This window comes from Sinocyclocheilus anshuiensis, unplaced genomic scaffold (genome assembly GCF_001515605.1).
Source record: "Sinocyclocheilus anshuiensis isolate Anshui unplaced genomic scaffold, SAMN03320099.WGS_v1.1 scaffold257, whole genome shotgun sequence".
In the NCBI taxonomy this organism is placed as follows: Eukaryota; Metazoa; Chordata; class Actinopteri; order Cypriniformes; family Cyprinidae; genus Sinocyclocheilus; species Sinocyclocheilus anshuiensis.
The window spans coordinates 2,447,482-2,458,213 of record NW_015539889.1 but is presented as its reverse complement, the minus strand read 5'-3'; the positions used below and the strand labels follow the sequence as shown (position 1 = coordinate 2,458,213).

At 35.4% G+C, this 10,732-nt stretch overlaps 1 long non-coding RNA gene and 1 pseudogene across 1 annotated transcript in view; one reads left to right on the top strand and one right to left on the bottom strand.

Moving 5' to 3' along the window:
- Positions 1 to 7,974, bottom strand: part of LOC107685695 (uncharacterized) — a 9,270-nt gene extending 1,296 nt beyond the window's left edge. Inside the window, exon 1 of the long non-coding RNA XR_001633978.1 lies at positions 7,913 to 7,974. This is a non-coding gene — a long non-coding RNA (uncharacterized LOC107685695). The remainder of the gene's footprint in view (positions 1 to 7,912) is intronic.
- The window catches only part of LOC107685693 (protein NDRG3-like), a 43,777-nt pseudogene that overhangs the window by 19,147 nt on the left and 13,898 nt on the right, over positions 1 to 10,732 (top strand).

Below are 10,732 nucleotides of genomic sequence, written 5' to 3'. Positions count from 1 at the left end.
TTTTTTTTTGTTTTATGTGTGTGTGTGTGTGTGTGTGTGTGTGTGTGACTAAAGGCTGTTGTGGTCTGATACCCAATCTCAGGTCTTCCAGGTTAATTAAAAATAAAAGTGTGACTACACTCACTTGATTACAAGTGAGGAAATTATTAGAACGTTAAAACGTGTTTTATTAGCAGAAATTCAATAGAAGGCCTATGTATTGACTTGGTGAGGTCTACTGCAAAAGTGACGCAGTGTCTGGGAATGTTAGACTTTATTAGACTAGATTGTATTCAATTAAAACAGTGTACACATCGATTTTTATTTACAATAATAAATAGTGTTGATCATGACGTGTGTATTTTTTATTTTTGTTTGTAGTGCAGACAGACACAGAGATGGATGAGCTACAAGACGTTCAGCTGACTGAGATCAGGCCTCTGCTGACCTACAAGGTGAGATAAACCTATCAGAAACACCCGACTGGTATGCAGACACACACACACACACACACACACACACACACACACAACTAGTTGTTGTTGTTGTTTTGTGTGTGTGTGTGTGTGTGTGTGTGTGTGTGTGTGTTTTATATACATTTTAGAATAATAGATTATGGAAATTGAGATTTGGTGATATAAATAATAAAAAATATGTATTATTTAAAGTACTGATCCAAGTAAATACATGAATAAATGCCAATATAAAATTAAATTATGGATACAAATTATTGATATATTTAATAAGCTGACCAAAATAATAATAATAGCTGGAAATCAGCTATAATGTAACTCTATTGCAGTTTTTTTTTTTTTTTTTTGCAATTTCCAATCCAATCTTCAATTTTTATCAAATCAATTGTTATAATTCTTAAATATGTCTTATAAGTCAGCTAGATATTTAGTTTAAATCAGCAGAATTTGCAGCCAGACCTTGAGCCATTGTTGATGTATATGCACATAAATGTATGAGGAGCAAGATCTAACACAATAAAAAGCCTATAGACACGGCAGAGCTCATCACTAGTTACACAGCGTAAACCATAGTGATGCTCATGCACACGTCAAGTCTCACGACTCGTGATACACATCTATGCCACGTGAAAACACTCTCACAAACGTCTCCTCATGTTCAAGGTCTCTGTTTTCCTCTATCTGAAGCAAAGTTCCTCTCTAACCCGTGTCTACCTTCACTTCATCAAACTGAATATTTCATGTGGGTGTTACTGTAGCAAGAGAAAACAAATGGAGATGGAAAAGAGGTGGATGGGGTGGAATAATAGTGAAATGGTTGTAAGATAGAGAGAAAAAGTGGAAGAACAAAATAGAAAGGACAGGAATAGAAAAAGAATGGACGGGTGGGGTTGAGGTGCAAAACAATTCTGCACAATAAAATATATTTCTGTCTTCTCCATAATTATTATTCTTCCTGCAGCCCCTGATGGCAGGAATTTGCATCACGGCATCCGAAGGGTTTATCAGTTTAAATCTTGCCATCCTTCTTTGCCACACAACATCCATTTCAGAAACTCTAAAAATAGAAATGTAAATGTCATACACCCATTAGCGTTGAGTAAGGCCGCCAGTATGATTTACTATAATTAAGTCGAGGGACAAACTTTTTATGGGTGGTTTCATCTCCCTTGGAATTAATGAATGAAATGAATGAAACAAATTGCTGTTTCTTTTGAAATACTGGTTGGAAATGTTTATTTTATTTTATATTTTATTTTATGGTTTCCCTCTGGTTTATACATCTAACAGAAAACAAATGTTGGATAGAAAAAGATAGTGTCAGCTTAATAGAAAGTATTTGTCATTTCTAATTTTATAATATTTTGAGATAATATTTAAACAATTTAAAGACAAAACTGAAATTAAAACTTAAACCATAAAAAAACATTTCCTTAAACACTTTAACTTAAATAAAATAAAACAAATTTCAGCTAGTTGCCCAGGCAACATTTCTTGCTTTAATTCAGTTTAACAGACATATATATAAATGAAACTACTAAAAATGACAAAAACACAATATTACTACAAAATTATAATTTCATTACAATTGCAGGTGGGTAATTTATTAAAAATAATGTTGGACTTTATCATGTATATGTTGTTTCAAACCCGCTGTTTATTTATTAATTTTTTTCTTGAAATAAAAAAAAGAGTTATGCAGTTCTTGCCACACAGCAGCAGTTTGTAATGACCGGCTGTCAAGCTCCATAAAACACCAAAAATGCACCATAAAAGTGTTATAAAAATTGTCCATGCACCTTATGCACAAACTCCAAGTCTTCATTTTCTGCTTTCCACTAAAAAAATTACATGACAACAAGTAAATTATGACAGAATTTACATTTTTCAGTGAACCATTGCTTTAAATCAGGGGTGTCCAAACTCGGTCCTGGAGGGCCAGTGTCCTGCAGCCAGACCTTGAGCCATTGTTGATGTATATGCACATAAATGTATGAGGAGCAAGATCTAACACAATAAAAAGCCTATAGACACGGCAGAGCTCATCACTAGTTACACAGCGTAAACCATAGTGATGCTCATGCACACGTCAAGTCTCACGACTCGTGATACACATCTATGCCACGTGAAAACACTCTCACAAACGTCTCCTCATGTTCAAGGTCTCTGTTTTCCTCTATCTGAAGCAAAGTTCCTCTCTAACCCGTGTCTACCTTCACTTCATCAAACTGAATATTTCATGTGGGTGTTACTGTAGCAAGAGAAAACAAATGGAGATGGAAAAGAGGTGGATGGGGTGGAATAATAGTGAAATGGTTGTAAGATAGAGAGAAAAAGTGGAAGAACAAAATAGAAAGGACAGGAATAGAAAAAGAATGGACGGGTGGGGTTGAGGTGCAAAACAATTCTGCACAATAAAATATATTTCTGTCTTCTCCATAATTATTATTCTTCCTGCAGCCCCTGATGGCAGGAATTTGCATCACGGCATCCGAAGGGTTTATCAGTTTAAATCTTGCCATCCTTCTTTGCCACACAACATCCATTTCAGAAACTCTAAAAATAGAAATGTAAATGTCATACACCCATTAGCGTTGAGTAAGGCCGCCAGTATGATTTACTATAATTAAGTCGAGGGACAAACTTTTTATGGGTGGTTTCATCTCCCTTGGAATTAATGAATGAAATGAATGAAACAAATTGCTGTTTCTTTTGAAATACTGGTTGGAAATGTTTATTTTATTTTATATTTTATTTTATGGTTTCCCTCTGGTTTATACATCTAACAGAAAACAAATGTTGGATAGAAAAAGATAGTGTCAGCTTAATAGAAAGTATTTGTCATTTCTAATTTTATAATATTTTGAGATAATATTTAAACAATTTAAAGACAAAACTGAAATTAAAACTTAAACCATAAAAAAACATTTCCTTAAACACTTTAACTTAAATAAAATAAAACAAATTTCAGCTAGTTGCCCAGGCAACATTTCTTGCTTTAATTCAGTTTAACAGACATATATATAAATGAAACTACTAAAAATGACAAAAACACAATATTACTACAAAATTATAATTTCATTACAATTGCAGGTGGGTAATTTATTAAAAATAATGTTGGACTTTATCATGTATATGTTGTTTCAAACCCGCTGTTTATTTATTAATTTTTTTCTTGAAATAAAAAAAAGAGTTATGCAGTTCTTGCCACACAGCAGCAGTTTGTAATGACCGGCTGTCAAGCTCCATAAAACACCAAAAATGCACCATAAAAGTGTTATAAAAATTGTCCATGCACCTTATGCACAAACTCCAAGTCTTCATTTTCTGCTTTCCACTAAAAAAATTACATGACAACAAGTAAATTATGACAGAATTTACATTTTTCAGTGAACCATTGCTTTAAATCAGGGGTGTCCAAACTCGGTCCTGGAGGGCCAGTGTCCTGCAGAGTTTAGCTCCAACTAGCCTCAACACACCTGCCTGGAAGTTTCTAGCATGCCTAATAAGACCTTAATTAACTGGTTCAGGTGTGTTTAATTGGGGTTAGAGCTAAACTCTGCAGGCCACGGCCCTCCAGGACCGAGTTTGGAGACCCCTGCTTTAAATGATTGAACTGGAGAGACTCACTGACCTCTTACTCCACCTAGTGGCTTCAATATAAAGGGCAGCAGAAGCTGGTCAGAGAATAATTGATGATATGATGATATGAAAATTTAATATTGTTAGACATTTTTATGTAAGTTAATGAGTGTAGAATAATTAAATGTCATCTCTTTCTCCTACAGAACTCTCAAAACTTCCAAGACTTTGACTGTCAGGTAAGATAAGACTTCGTTTAAGAATTTCTTTGGTGGATGAGATAAAAATGAGTTATTCTTAGATGCTCATTAGAGGTTTGTGTGTGCTAAAACAGACAAGTGGTGTGATAATGACTTTTTTTGTTTTTTTAACCTTTTAATGTAAATTTTAATATCAAACTTATTTTGGGAAAAGCATCACATTTTGATGTTGAAATAAACCTCAATTTTAGAATCTGTGATTTGATGCTACTATGTGTTCTGCCTTTTTCACTCAAGGACTCTGTATCAGCTCAGACGGCCATAAACTGATTTTGTTTAGTGGAAATCAATCCATTTAAAAGAAAATACGATGATCACGATATTGTTCTAATTTGAGAAGGTACTCTGGACTTAATGCATCTTCCTGTAAAACATATCAGGATTATCCACACTGATCATTATCCATTCTGTTGAGTAATGGATGATATGATGGTGGTTGACATCTTGAAATAATTTAGATATATACATCATTTATGAGTTCATATCTGATGTGTTTTTTTAATGTCTCTTTAGCAATGAGAAAACCATTCTTTGTGGATCACATCCTTCTCTTTCAGTGCAGGGGTCTCAGATGAGCTAAATATAGCGCCTGCAGTGAGCATGCTGAGACTCAGGCATGACATGCTCTACATTATAGTGACTTTAGTATTCCTTACTCAGCAAGCCTCTATACAGGAGCTCACACACATTAAGTGTTAGTCCAGTGATAGGCTGACACCAGGCCAGCCAATCCAATCTCACACAAGCACTGATGCTGCAGAACCTGCACCTCATGTGCGTGAGGAAGCTCTCGTTTTAGGTGTGACAGCTCTCTGCTGGTGAAAAGAGAGGAAATGCAGTCTATCTCTCTCACCATCCACCTATAATATCGTGCAAAAAGCCAGAAGATAAAAATCAAATAGTCTGTAAATGGTTTGCCAGTGCTTGTAGTTTTAAGGTGAAATTAAGTCAGATTGAATGCTTGTTATGGAAAATGCTTATGTTTCCCAATTCTGTCTTGATATGGTTTTGTCCAAAGCAGTGCATTGAACGAATTTGGAAGAAGACAAATTTACATTTAATTTTTTTTATTACCGCTACTTTTATGTCCCAAATTTTGTTTATAATTGTTAACATTTCAACTTTTTTTTTTTGTTAAAACTGCATTGCCTTCATTGTTTAGTTACTGTTACTTCGTAAATGAATACATTTGTTTAGAGCTTATAGATTTATACTTAAACTTTCAGTCTAAATCTGTAGAAAATAAATCAATCAAAACAATATATATTATTCATGGGTACCGAAGACGTCACTTCCGCTATGCTCGCCGCCATTTTTGTGTCCGATATGACAACGAACACAGCACATCTAAATGAGATTTAATAAATGATAATATATTAAAATAATAAATGACCTTTTACTACCATTTTCCACACTGAGCTTTGAACTTGATTGTATTTTTAGGACCCTATGGGTACAGAAGGTGTAACAGTTAGCCCATAATAATGTAAGATGCTGATTACTTGTAAATATAAAACTGACATCAGCTCAGAGCTCTTTTGAGTTAATTAGTGTAACAAGATAACGTTAGCTAGCTTACTACACAATCTGAATTTAATGTTAATTTAGCTAACATTAGCACAATTGATAATTAATCATTCTTTTTGGACAAAGCATTGTTTTATTTGCGAGCGTAGCCGTTCGAGGAAGGCTTTAAGACCTTGAAGAATCCTCTACCTGGACGCTCCCACTTCACAGTGCGGGACTTGCCTTTACCGTCCATGTTTTGATTTTGGCAAATTAGTTTGAGCGAATGCAAACAATGTGATTATTGATCATGACCCAAACATCCAGCAAGCCAAGAAAACATGCAATCTACCTGAGGGAAGACGTCTTTTACTTCCGCTGTATTCTTAAAGGGGTCCTATTATGCTTTTTCACTTTCTGAATTTTAGTCAGTGTGTAGTGTGCATGTACTGTAATATGGGCATAAAAAGGGCTTTAAAAAGATCTACAAAGTTACAAATCTCTAAGTCCACTGCAAAGGGAGATATTTATTTATTTTTTTTACTTTTTTCAAGAACTACAACGAACGGCTTGTTTGGACTACAGCATTGTTTTTCCGGGGTTTGTGATGTCACAAAGCGGCTATTAGAATATCATTAAAATAAATCCCGCCTACGGAAATTCAAATGGTTGGGGGGGTGGGGAGGGGCAAGGTCGTGGTTAGAACGCTTGGTTGAGTGCATCAGACAAGACGACAACGAAGAAGTGCTGCTGCAGAGTTAGCGCATCAGAGAAAACGAAGAAGAGCTGCTGTAGCATCAATAAACATAATACATATTACCGTTGCACTTATCTGTACATAATAAATGCAGCTATTTTTAAGCGGTTGTTGACATCGTATCTAAAACGTGATTTAGCCAAAAATAAAAAAACCGACAACAATAATGTTACCACTCTAATATGTCTTGCAATATCCGTGCATGCAAAGATTCTGCGCGATCCTCTTGTTCAATATTCTCGGGGTCTGAATCCATCTCAAATTGATATGGCAATATTGACGCCATCCTTACAGGATTAGTTCACTTCCGGAAAAAAAATTTTTACAGATAATTTACTCATCCCCATGTCATCCAAGATGTTCATGTCTTTCTTTCTTCAGTTATAAAGAAATTACGTTTTTTGAGGAAAACATTTGAGCAATTTTCTTCATAGAGTGGACTTCTATGGTGCCCCTGAGTTTGAACTTCCAAAATGCAGTTTAAATGCAGCTTCAAAGGGCTCTTCCTCTAAATCGAGGAAGAAGGGTCTTATCTAGAGAAACGATCTGTTATTTTCTGAAGAAATTTACAATTTATGCACATTTTAACCTCAAACGCTCGTCTTGTCTAGCTCTGCGTGAACTCTGTGTATTCCGGTTCATGACAGTTAGGGAATGTCGAACGAAATGTGTTGTGATTGGTTAGCTGTCCCAGTGCGTTGTGATTGGCGAACAGCTTAGACAGTGTTTCAGTACTGCCACACCCCTTGCCAAAGCAGTAAGTTCCGTCTGCTCCGGTATAGTTGAATTAGTTCACTTCCAGAACAAAAATTTACAGATAATTTACTCATCCCCATGTCATCCAAGATGTTCATGTCTTTCTTTCTTCAGTTATAAAGAAATTACGTTTTTTGAGGAAAACATTTGAGCAATTTTCTTCATAGAGTGGACTTCTATGGTGCCCCTGAGTTTGAACTTCCAAAATGCAGTTTAAATGCAGCTTCAAAGGGCTCTTCCTCTAAATCGAGGAAGAAGGGTCTTATCTAGAGAAACGATCTGTTATTTTCTGAAGAAATTTACAATTTATGCACATTTTAACCTCAAACGCTTCCCATCTCATTTTCTCCTCCAACTTCAAAATCGTCCTACATCGCCCAGTGTACCGACCCAGTGTTTACAAAGTGAACATGCAAAGATGATCAAACGCCCTTTTTTTACAAAAAAAGGTAAAACAGCGATGTAGGACGATTTTGAAGTTGGAGGAGATTTTTCGAGTTGGAGAGTTTTTCGACATTCCCTAACTGTCATGAACTGGAGTGCACAGAGTACACATGCGCATCGCAGTGCTAGACAAGACGAGCATTTGAGGTTAAAACGTGTATAAATTGTAAATTTCTTTAGAAAATAACTGATCGTTTTGCTAGATAAAACCCTTCTTCCTCGGCTGGGATCATTTAGAGCCCTTTGAAGCTGCATTTAAATGGCATTTTGGAAGTTCAAACTCACGGGCACCATAGAAGTCCATTATATGGAGAGAAATCCTGAAATGTTTTCCTCAAAAAACATAATTTCTTTATGACTGCAGAAAGAAAGACATGAACATCTTGGATGACAAGGGGGAGAGTAAATTATCTGTAAATTTTTGTTCTGGAAGTGAACTAATTCAACTATACCGGAGCAGACGGAACTTACTGCTTTGGCAAGGGGTGTGGCAGTACTGAAACACTGTCTAAGCTGTTCGCCAATCACAACGTACTGGGACAGCTAACCAATCACAACACATTTTGTTTTTCGGAAGGCGGGCCTTCATCAAACCCGGAACTAATCAAGCCGTTTGTGCCAGGCTGGGGAGAAAGGTATTGTAATAATGTAAATTATGTGAAAAATAATGCTTTTTCGAACCACCAAGCCTGTTCTAGTACACCCCCAAAACAAAATCAAGACTTTGTAAAAGAGCATAATAGGACCCCTTTAAACTTGGATCTCATTAATGAAGCACAAATTGAAGCAGCAAAAGTTCTCTTTAATTAAAAATATGCATTTTCATTCATTGGCTATATGGCTGCAATAACATTTTAGTTCAAATTTTTTTTAAATGCTTTACTGACTAATTTTTTTTTGTATGACATTAAAATGATTTTTAGAATAATTCTACATAAATAGGTTAAGCAAAACAAATGTGATTATTTTTGAGAACCTTTTATACACCTTTTACATATACTTACATATATTATGTGGTGCAGTACAAATATTTTAGTGTCCTTTATTCTGTCCCTTATTCTCCTATAAAGAATCACAATTGTCCCTTATTTTCCCTTACATTCCTTTTCTGATGTTGGCAACCCTAACGTTAGCTGCCAGTGGTCCCTTCTGATTGAAGCCAACCATTTATTCCACCGATCTAACTCCTTTGGGATCAAATAAAATTGTAGTTCGGGGTTTCTCTGACGACTGTTATACAGCTAACAGCACAACATATCCCGAGCATATTGTAACCTTGTTGGGAACCTTCCAGGAGTTAGGGTCTTCTTCTGGTAGTTGTGGCTGCTGTGATCATTGACTGAAACAGGTCGTGCAGCTGTGACTCTAACACAAATATGGTGGCGATATAGCACTGTGACGTCACATGAACCGTATAATATGTTAAAACTATCATAATCCAAGAAATTGTGTTTTTAAGAAGATTTTTTTGACAATTTTTTGACAATTTTTAAGAAATTATTTATTCTGTGGATTTTTATATGAATTTTCTAATTCATATAAATGTATTTTAGATTTTATTCTTATTCTTAATTTATTTTATTAATTTTGGCTCACTAGAGACAATTGAGACATTTAAAATATATGTAATTTATGTACATTTAAAAAGTATATATCAAATATATATATATATACAGTGGGTACGGAAAGTATTCAGACCCCCTTCAATTTTTCACTCTTTGTTATATTGCAGCCATTTGCTAAAATCATTTAAGACATAAACACACACACCTATATCTACTGATATCGGAGATAATCTTTTTCCTTTAGCTCTTAGCCAGTAATTAAAGGTTAAAGCTAAATAACTAAAGCATCTGTGTGAATACTGCAAGTCATCACAAGAGGTTTATCATTTTTCAGAGACAATTTCATCCTATAGAGGGCATCAGAAGCTCAGAGTAAGCAAAGTCATATGCTTGACTCCAAAACAGTGTCAGTATTTAGATACTATTCAAAATAATCTGAAATAACAACAGACCACTTCCCAGGAGAAAATATTTATTTAGAACAATATTTAATCTCTGATCCCCTGTTCTTAGTGACCTTCTATCAGTCTCAGCTATCAAATAGTGATGTAAAAATGTAGCCCAAATGTCTACAATCATATTGACCTCTCTCCCTTAGTGTGTCCGTTTTGTTTCTATTATAAATTATATGTTGCTTTTTCTTAAGTTTCTTGGTAGTTAATCTTGACAGGCCTTCAGAGGCTGTGTCTGTCCATTTTGCCCTCTGATGTGCACATGCTTGCCTGAAGGTCACTCGGGTACAGCACACTCCACAAGACTGCTCAATGAGATGGAAAGAGTGACTAACACAATCTGATTTATTACTGAAGCTGCAGGTGCATCAATAAGTAATACAACCTTTGAGTACTTTTGCTGTATGACTTTTTGTGTAAAATAGAGGGCAAGAGCAGTGTGTATTTTGTGCCATCTGTTGTGTTGTGCAGTCTCAGTTATCCAACTAATGCATTTTAGCTAACTGTCTGATACACAAATAGATTCTACATACCTTTATAACGCAGTGTTGAATTACAATCCACAAATGCTGAATTCTTTTGCCAGCTTCAGTTATTTCCCTTCCCTGACTACTACTACTCCGATTGTGTTTGTCTACGGTGGCCCCTGAGGAACAACAAAGAGGCTTATTGTATGAAAAACAATTTTTCAGCCTCATCTACTGATAAATGGAGGGAAGGCAGATCAATAACCTTTCAGAGACCAAGATCCATAAAGAGAGATCGCACAGATGATACCACACTGCACCTCTGCTGGGTCACAGACGTGCTGCATGTCATAATTCCTTAAGTGAAGGCAACCTTGCAACCTTGGTTATTTATTGCAGTGGTAGAAAATGAAAAAATGAACATTATTATAAATCCAAGGAAACTGATATTAGGTTTAGTTCTTGCTGTTACACTGATTTGATAGCTCATT